The following is a 10,414-nucleotide window of genomic DNA, read 5'->3' as shown; positions in this document are numbered from 1 at the left end:
GTTTTTCCCTTTCATCATGTTAAATATATCATGCCACTCCCTCCTGGCTTTCAGGGTTTCTGCTGAAGTATCAGATGATAGCCTTATGGGAGTTCCTTTCTATGTTATTTGTGGCTTTTCCTCTGTTGCTCTTAGTGTTCTCTCTTTATCTTTAATTTTTGTTATTTTGATTACAGTGTGTCTCGGTATGTTCCTCTTCGAGTTAATCCTGTATGGGACTCTCTGTGCTTCCGGGACTTGGGTAACTGTTTCCTTTCCCAGGTTAGGGAGGTTTTTAGCTATTATCTCTTCAGATATTTTCTGGGGCCCTTTCCTCTTTATCTTCTCCTGGGAGCCCCTATAATTCATCTCTGTTGGGTCGTTCTTCATATTTTCCTGCTCTTTGTTAAAAACTTCTAACTTCTCGCTCTGTGTGTCCGTTCTTCTCCCAAGTTCTTTGATCATCTTCTTGTTTTTTTTTTTAATTGGATTTTTACAAAACTGCTTGACTTTCTGGTTTGTTTTTTGGCTGTGTCACATGCCATGTGGGATGTTAGTTCCCTGACCAGGGATCAAACCCGCCCTCCCTGCGTTGGAAACACAGAGCCTTAACCGTTGGAACACCAGGAAAATCCCTGATCATCTCAACAAGTATGGCCCTGAACTCTCTCTCGGGTGCACGGCCCATCTCCACCTCACTTAGTTCTTCTGGGATTTTATCTTGTTGCTTCGCCTGGGACGCATTCCTCTGCCACCTCATTTTGTCTGAGCTGCTCTTTGCATTTTTATGTGTGTGGTAGGTGGGTTGTTTCCCGACCTTGTAGAAGGTGCCTCTGTAGGAGGCATCCTGTACGTCCCAGCAGGGCACGCCCCTGTTCCCCATCAGAGGGCTGTGTGAGCACTTCTGTGGTGTCAGGCTGCCTGCAAGGGCGCTTTGGTAGACTTGGTTAGCGTGGCAGTCTGGTTGGTTGCCAGGTCCTGTGTTTTGTGGCTCCTGCTGTCCAGCGAGGCCTGATCACAGGGTGGCCGGTTTCAGAGTCCTAGTGGGTCCCAGCTCTGGTGCTGGCTTGCTGGCAGGGGGAGTCAGGGTCCTGAAGACTCTGGGGCTGCTGCTCGCCCCCTGGCAGGTGGAGCCAGGCCCTGGGGTTGGTGCCAGGCTGCTGGTGGGCAGCTGGCTCCTCGAGGCTGGCTGCAGGACCCTGGTTCCCAGACCTCACTTCAGATCATTGTTGGCCTGGGGGTGTGGTCAGGGGGGTGGGCAGGGAGTGCGTTCCTGACACAGGTTGGTCTCGGGTATCCAGAAAGTTGCATTCACCTGCTTGTGGGCAGGGCAGCCAGGGGCCGGCTGGTCCTGGAGTAGGGTCTGGCTGGCGCTGCAGGTTGTAGTTTTCATGCTTCTGATATCAGCCCGCTGGTCAGCAGCCCATGTGTGGGCTCCATGGAGGAGGGGGACCAGCACCTGCCCACTGGCGGGTCTTGGCCCTTGGCTGGGCAGGGCCATGTCCGGAGGCAGCTGTGGGCCTTCTGGTCTTTGGACAGCTTGTCTGCTGACAGGCGTGGCTATGTCCCTGCACAGTTGGTTGTTTGGCCAGAGCTGGCCCAGCACTGGCACCTACGGGTTATTGGGTGGGCAGGCCTTGGTGCTAACAAGCTCCAGCAGGTAAGGCGCACGTGGCCCAGGACCACCCACGTGACGGAGTTGGGACTTAAACCGAATCTGATCAACTCCGGTGCTCTTTCCTACTCTGTTAACTCCAGGAACAATGGTTTTCTCTCAAAAATCGACCACTGATTTGGGGCACCAATTAGCAAATACGAGAGGGTGTTTCCATGTACTTACCCAGATTTCAGAACCTTGCAGGTGAGAGGCTGTGCTACGGTGGTGTAGGGGAAGCTGTTCGGTCCTGCAGAGCCCTTTGCAGGCCCCGGGCCAGCCATGGAGGGGGCAGGGAGCTTGGTGTGGCCTCACGGGGGTGAGACACGAACATGGTCAGGAAGCAGGTGTCACACCAAAGGGCCACAATGAGAACTCTAGTCTCCCTTCCTGAAAAGATGGAAAACCCACTGAAGGACTCGAAACAGGGGTGTGACCTGATCTGATCTATACAGGAAGTTCCCTACATACAAATGAGTTCTGTTCCCAGAGCACGTTCGTAAGTCCAATTTGTTCATTAAGTCCAACAAAATTAGCCTAGGTAGCCAACTTACATAATCGGCTGTATAGTACTGTACTATCATAGGTTTATAATATTTTCACACACATAATACATAAAAAAAGATAAACATTTTAATGTATGTAAAAAGCAAACAAAAATAAACATTTTTAATTAGATTTAATAAGATTTAATTTTTAATCTTACAGCACAGTACCTTGAAAGGTACACTAGTGCAGTACAACAGCTGGCATACAGGGGCACACACATCAGCATCTTTGAAAGTTTCCATCTTGAAGGTTCCTGTGTAGGATGCTTACTGTATTATAAGATCCCTCTGGCTTCTAGATGGAGACAGGATTGGAAAGCAGGAGGGGTTGGCAGGAGGGAGGTCAGAACAGTTAGCGAATGATTGCCAACATGTTTCCCAGTGACTGTCCCGGACCCAGAAGACCCCTGCTCTCTGTAGCGTGCGCGTCATCCTTTGGGCTCTGAGAGCAGATGCTCACGCCCAGGTATTCGTTCCATGCAGTTTTGTCTCCCCGTCGGCGCCCTGTGTCACCTGCACAGACAAGAAGCTCCTCCGGCAGGAGAGGGTGCCTGGGAGGGCCACGCTCTGAGGACGGGGCAGTCCAGATGAGTGAACGGCCACAAGGGCCCGGGGCTCTGGTTCCTCTTCGCTCCTGGTGACACGTTGTAGGACGAGGCTGGCTACCTGAGCGGCAAGCCCAGAGCGTCCCGGAGGAACGCAGCGTCATGCCAGCCTGTGCGTTAGGACAGGAAATGTGACCCAGCCCGGTCGCGGTGGTGGAAACCACAGGCAGGAAACTTGGGTGTGCGGAGCAGCCGTCGCCTGGCTTGGCCTGCTGCCAGGCCACCCGGGTGACAGGCTCTCCCGGTCCCCCAGGCCAGGGATAGTCAGCGATGACAAGCGATAAGGCACTGGGTTTTGTACTGCAGCCAGCAAGGAGGGAGAAAGAGAGAGGCCGGGGAGCCAGAGCTCACTGCTTCAGAGGTGACAGTTCTCCACGGGTGCCAGAGATAGCACCTGGCACACACAACCGTGAAGGTGGAGACTGAGGGTTCCTGGGAATGGCTCTCCTTGGGGGCGTTGGGGGCAGAGACTCCCGTGCTCAGACAAAGCGGGTCACAGACCTCAGATGCGATATGTCAGGGGCAGAGCTCGCCCCCTCTGCACGTTATAACAGCACAGCCAGCCTGCAGAGCCTCGCAGGCTTCGTACCCCATCTCCTGGGGGGGGGTCCTCCCTCCTTGTATGTTCCTGAGGGGGTCACATTATCGTTTATAGGTTCTTTGAGTTTTGGCTAATACCCTCAGGTTTGCTGGTCTGTGCTGTCGGGCCTAGGGCAATCTCGGAACCTCTCTGACCTGTTCCGTAGTCACGTCTTCTGCCTCATGACCCTCCACCAGCTCATGCGTTACAGAGGGGATGATCACAGGGGCACTGCCACAGGGAGGGTGTGAGGATCAACCGAGACGAAAGGCACGGGGGGTTTGCAGAGTAGCTATAGTTAGCTGTATTATTAGTGTTAGTAAAGACACAAGCAGTCAGTTAGTATCAGCAGGCTTATTGATGCTTACTGAACATCTACTCTATACGAGGTGCTAGGGAGCACAGATGTGTGGCACACGGGTCTCCCACCTCCAGGAGTTTTAACAGTCCTCATGTATATAACAGAGTTAATGATAATAGGTAAGACTCACAAGGGCTTCCCAGGCGGTGCCGGTGGTAAAGAATCCACCTGCCAGTGCAGGAGATGCAAGAGATGAGGGTTCAATCCCTGGGTCGGGAAGATTCCCTGGAGGAGGAAATGGCTACCCAGTCCAGTATTCTTGCTGGGAGAATCCCATGGACAGAGGAGCCTGACGGGTAACATCTATGGAGTCTCAAAGAGTCAGACATGACTGAGCAACTGAGTGCACGTGTGCGCGCGCACACACACACACAGACACACACAACTTACAAAGCACCTACTATGTGCTGGGCACTGTACTCTGTCTTTTGTGTATATTAACTCATTTGATCCCCATTATAACCTTACTCTGGGAGCAATTCATCACCATTTCACAAATGAGGAAGCCAGGGCACAGAGAGACCAGGTGACTTTCCCAAAGTTCAGCCGCTGGTAAGAATCGGTACCAGGATTGGATTCAGGTCAGCTGGCTGTGGAACCAAACTCCTAACCACTACTCCACCTGGTCTGTTGAGTAAGAACACCCACTGGGGGTTATCAAGCCTCCCTGTGAGAGTCCTACAAGGTGTGTCCCCCTGAGTTCAAAGCTTGGGGTATTACATGAATCACTTCCCCTTGCCACCTTGGGAGCTCGCCCCCGAGAAGCCCAGAGAAGGATGACCGGACTCCACGGCCCGCTGCCGTGTCGGCTCTGCGAGGAGCAGTCAGGATACCCTTGGCCACATCGTGCCGTGGTTACGGGCCCCGGCTCAGCACTCAGATGCTTCTGGTGGCCTCTCAGGTCCCTGGCTTCCCAGCAGTGCGACATTGTGCAGCTGACTCATCCTCTCCAGGCCTCTGTTTCTTCGTTAGTAGAACAGGAGATGTGAGCTGTCATTAAGAGAATGCAATGCAGTAATGTCTAGAAGGCTTCAACTAAGTGCTGTGCATACATGTGACGCATATACATCTTCGTACATGTGATTACCCAGTAACACAAGGAGGGTGACGCAGGTGGGGACTTTTTTCAAAAATCAGAGTATAGTTTCTTTACATTGCTGTGTCCGTTTCTACGGTACAGCAAAGCGAAGCATCCATGCTTGTACATATATCCCCTCTTTGGGTCTCCTTCCTACTTAGGTGGCCACAGAGGATGGAGTAGAGTGACCTGGGGACTTTTTTGATGCTTTGAGGAGAGAAGCCACTCTAGAGCTCCCAGGTGATGGGCGCTGAGCTGTGTGGCCTGGCAAAAACATTCCTGGCTTTTTGGTTAGACACTAAATCAACTGTCTCCCCAAAACCCCCAGAGTGGAAGAAGGACGCCAAGCCCTGGGGACAGATTAGACCTAGAAGGATAGATGGGTCACTTATTTGAATGTTATTTGCTCGTTTAAGTTGTTTAAAATTGGTCTGCTGCCTGGGGCCTCTGGGTGAATGGCCCAGGCCATGAAAATATGTAATTGAGTGAAAATACGGGAGCAAAGTAGCTGAGCAGTAGGCAGTCCGCCAGCACGCACGGCTGCTGTGTCAGTAGGCAGCTCTTTGTGTCCAGATGTGTGCCGAGCAGCACTGTTTGATGATTCTAGACCGAAGCCTGGTGGGATCGGCTGGCCTTTGTGATTTTCGTCTTGCAGAGGAAGCTGGGCATGGTTAAGCTCAGAGCCGGGCTTCACAGATGGCGCTAGTGGTAAAGAACCCACCTGCCAGTGCAGTAGGTGTAAGAGAGGCGGGTTCAGTCCTTGGGTCGGGAAGATCCCCTGGAAGGGCATGACAGCCCACTCCAGTATTCTTGCCTGGAGAATCCCATGGACAGAGAAGCCTGGCGGGCTACAGTCCAGAGGGCTGCAAAGAGTCAGACTCGACTGAAGCAACTGAGCGTGCACACTTGCAAGCTCGGGGCCATGGCACCACAACCAGAGTCAGACCTTAGTGGCTGTAGGTACAGCACAGACTGAAGGACAGAAGCCTGGGTGGTGCCAGCTGGCGCGGTGTGGCTGGAATGCCCACACAGGAAAGCAGTGTTTCATGACCCTAGCGAAAGAAGATCAGAGACTCCATTCACAGAATCCTAGATTTTATGTGCCTGATACAGCCTCTAGCTCAGAGATTCTCAAACATTTCTAGGTATGGAAACCTTTGTTTAAAGAAAAGCTTATGGAAAAACAGCAACAAATAAAATAGATAAAAGCTTAGCTGGGCTTCCCTGGTGGTGCAGAGGTTAAAGCGTCTGCCTGCAATGTGGGAGACCTGGGTTTGATCCCTGGGTCGGGGATACTGGAGCAACCCACTCCAGTATTCTTGCCTGGAGAATCCCATGGATGGAGGAGCTTGGTGGGCTACAGTCCACAGGTCGCAAAGAGTCGGACACGACTGAGCGACTTCACTTTCACTTTTTAGCTGCTTTGGTGTAAGACAGGGCAGGAACTTGGCCATGAGACTAGGTCTTTCATCCTTTGCACCGAAGAAGATTCCATGGAACCCTTAGAACTCCATGGAACACAGTTTGGGAACCGCTGCATAGTGGCAAAGAGCTTGGAAAATGAGAGCAGGAATGGAATCAGTTTTCTCGTCTGTCAAATAGTGATAATAAAATTGCTATCTTTGTAAGCACATTTCATAAGCACATCATAGATGAGCTAATCCTTGGGAAGGGCTTAGCAGTGCTGGGTACAGAGTAAGTATTTGATAAATGTCAGCAAAATAATTATGTTTTATATTAATAATCATGACTGTGTCTATCACTAGCATTGTGACCTTTGCAGATTTCCTTAACCTTTCTGAGCATCTTGCTCTATCTATAGACAGGCTGTCTCTATAGACAGGCTCTATCTGTAGACAGGGATCGCATACCTTGTCTTGTTGTTTCCAGAAACTTTTAAACAAAAAGGATTTGTACATTGTTTAGCATAGCATCTCGTCCTTTCCCTCTTTGTCGTGGGAACTCAGAAATTGGGCCAAAGTTGATGTTCTTTCTATGTGCCTGAGAGTACATTTCGAGATATCAGCCGTAGGGAAATTCATTCATTCAGTAACATTCTAAAGGCCTCTTCCCTCTTGTCTGGGGGTGTGGGGGGGGGAATGGGGGTGGGTGGGTGTGTGGGTATGTGTGTGTGTGTGTGTGTGTGTGTTAGCCTCTGAGTCATTTCTGACTCTTGGTGACCCCATGAACTGTAGCCCACCAGGCTGCTCTGTCCATGGGATTCTCTAGGCAAGACTACTGGAGTGAGTAGCCATTCCCTTCTCGAGAGGATCTTCATGATCCTGGGATGGAACCCAGGCCTCCTACATTGCAGGCAGATTCTTTTCTGTCGGAGTGGGAAGCCCCTCCCACTGGTCTAGGAAACAGCTATACAGCCCCCGATACTGGGCCCTCTGTGGCTCCCCTGTCCCTGCACAAGATGAACACAGCTTGCCTGGGTGTGATTGGTCTTCCTCCTGCAGCCTCTCAGGGGGCCCCCAGCTCAGAGTCACTTTGAGCTCAAAGTAAGGGAGACTTTCTCTAGAGCCAGCCACTTGTGGCTGTGTGACCTTGAGCCAGGACCTTTCCCTCTCTGTTCAACCTCAGCTGAGGGACAGCGAAAATGTACCGTGTCTGTGTGGGCGGCGGGGCCCTCTACTGTTGTCACTCAGGGACCCCGCTGATTGAGGGGCTGGGGGGAGAGATGGTCCCTCCCAACCCACGTCCCGGTGATCGCTGTGCTTCCCCGTCGCCGCTGCTGCTGGCAGCGATGCGCATCAGGAAAAGGTGGAAAGGCACGCCTCTGGGGGAGTAGTTAACACCTTTGTATGGGACGTCAGCCCCCTCCGATGCCCGCCCCAGGCAGTGTCGCGGCCGACCCAGGTGTGCGCTTGTGCGTAGGTGGGTGCATGCGCCTGGAGAGCCCCGCAGGGTGCTGGGCTCTGCGGGACCCTTCGTCCCAGGAGCACACAGCCATTCATCCTCATCCGTTGGAAGAATGAAATCGATACCAGCAAACCCACAGTTTTTCCTGCCACAAAACCTGACTCGGGCACATCTGTTTCTTTCTGATGTTTTTATCATTTCCCCCCCTCCTCTCTTCAAATAGGCATGCTCTGGGCTCTGTCCAACAATCATTTTCACAGTTGGCACAGCCTCACCTTCCGGGGTCCTTGAAGGGCTTCCCCACTGCCGGGTAGAGAGGGGTCGCCTCTCAGGAGAATGCAGCTTGGGTTGAACTGGGGCTCTAGCTGGGCTCAGGGTTCAGAAGCCAAGCATTCCCCCCTCCTCAGAAGCCCTGGGTCATATCCCCTGCGTGGAATGGAGGCCCAAGTATGTACGCACAAACCCCAGAGGTCATATGCAGATACGCAGAACTGGGAACATCTTTTTCAGCCAGAGATGGGTACTGTGAATTGGTTTGAAAATTGCCTGGCAGTTGGTTTGTGGGGAAAATGGTAGAGAGCATGAAGGAGGCTCCATGTCCTCTTGGACATGTCCAGTCTAAGAAGTGGGTGGAGGGTGGGGTGGGGGGCGTTGGCGGTGAGGAGGGTTGGAGGGGAGCCTTTGCTGAACACAAGGGTTTGCTTGATCTTTGTGCCTCCAGCTTGGATTTAAGAGCAGAGGAGAAAAGATCTGTCTTTTAAGGTGAAGACAGACGCTCTCACTCACAGAGCTATAGGTCACCAAAGAGGCTGCCTCTGTAGGTAGTGAGTGCCCTGTCACGGGGAAGAATCAAGAAAGGAAGGCTTTCTAGTAGGACGCATTGGAGAAGCCCATGCTTTGGGGACAGGTTAGAACAGTGGCTTCTCAAGTCTCCCTCCCCTGAGATGCTGCGTTTGTAACGGATCAGTAGGCTTGTTGAGCAGGACTCCAGGGACTGTTGCTTCTGCCACAGCCAATCAGAGCAGCTCCTGTTTATAAAACCAGGCCAAGGAGGACAGTGAAAACTCACGGGGGTGAGCTCTGGGCTAGATGGACCTGTGTTCCGGTGTTGGTTCTGACAGGAGCTGGTGACCTCGTGGAAGTTTATTGAGTGTCTCTAAGCCTCAGCTTTGTCCTCTAGACATCAGGACACCCCTGTCTCACAGGGAGTTGCGCAGATTTAATGGGCCGATAAATGCCAGTGCTTAGTGGCAGATGACCACGGCAGGTACGGGCCCAGAGCGGTGGGTATTGGCACCTAGAAACATGTGGATTTTATGATGCTGCCCTGGGTCTGAGGGCAGCATGTCTCCCCTTCCTCCTAAAATTAAAAGGTATTAAATGCAGCAACATTTTTATTGTCAATAAAGATAGTAAAACTTTCCTGAGTACTGTGGCCTTTTGGAAATAAAGACCTGAATTTATTATTATTGGTATTCCGATTTTAGACTCTCATATAACCAACCCATTTTAAGTCCTCTCTCTCTCACACACACAGATAAATATTGCTATTTTTAAATAGATGTTCCCTCTGCTGTGTGAATGGAATGAGGTGTTAGGGGTTACTTTCTTTCCTTCCCCCCACCTTTTTTTCTTTTTGCAAAGGAAACACCTTTTCAGTGTTGGCATGGCATTAATAAAAATAATAAAGGAGAAGGTTTGGAGGGAAAAGGTAAATAAGGCGATTCATATATCATCTGGGAGAGACACAGGAGCTGGGCAGAGAAAAATCACCGTCTTGCGACGTGAGCTGGGAGATTTCCATGAGTCCGCTCGTCTCCTGCTCCCCGGGTGCCCAGCTGAGGCCGCCGCGGTGCGGGCTTCCTCCTGCCGGTGGGGCCAGGCCTGGTGCAGGCACCTCTCCCTGCTAGAGCCATGCTCTTTCCTGCCATGGGCGCTAAGAGAGGCATTGCTTTGGTGCAGCAACTTAAAATTCCAAGATTTCTGTCTCCCTAACCACATCCACAACTACACACACACAGGGTAGTGTCGACAGTCGTGACCTTGGACGTGGACCCACCTGCAGGAGTGGCCCACTGCTTGGTGTGCAGGCCCCAGCGCAAACCGGAAATGTGGGAACCCTGGCTCAGAAATACTCAGGGCAGCAGCAGCTGCGCATTAGACGCACGGAGAACTTAGAAACAAGAGGCCCCGTATGACTGCCCGGGAAGCTGTCCCCTGCTGCTGCCTTTAAAAGCCACAAGCCCTGTGGCTATGACAGCAAATAGCGCCTGGTAGTTTTAGATGGTCTCTTTGATCAGCAGCTACCTCCCAGGTGAGTGGCAGTTGCTAGAACCTTCCTTTCTGGAGCCCCATAAGCCAACCGAGTGAAGTGAAGCCATGTCCCACACACGTGGGCAGAGGCAGAAGGCTGTTCTCAGTGGTGGCTCAGCGACGGTCCACAGAGTGTTGGGAGACCTCTGGGGAAGAATTAGCACTCCTTAGTAAAATCTCAGAACGGTGCAGGTTTATGATTGCGGGAGCTCCCTGGAAACCCTCTCTCCTCACAGTCTTGTTTTCCCGGTGTGGCCTCTGAGGCCAGGAGGGGAGGGAAAGCTATCTGTGGCTGCAGTTCCCCTGTACTGCTCCGTAAGCACTCTACGTGCGTGTAACCCACACAGGAAGTCAGCAACGGCGGCTAGACCCATTTCACAGAAGAAGAAACTGAGGCTCCCTCGAGTTCAGTAGCTACCCCAAGATCACAT

Source organism: Capricornis sumatraensis, chromosome 20 (assembly GCF_032405125.1).
Source record: "Capricornis sumatraensis isolate serow.1 chromosome 20, serow.2, whole genome shotgun sequence".
Taxonomy (NCBI): Eukaryota; Metazoa; Chordata; class Mammalia; order Artiodactyla; family Bovidae; genus Capricornis; species Capricornis sumatraensis.
Note: the sequence above shows the minus strand (reverse complement) of the source record.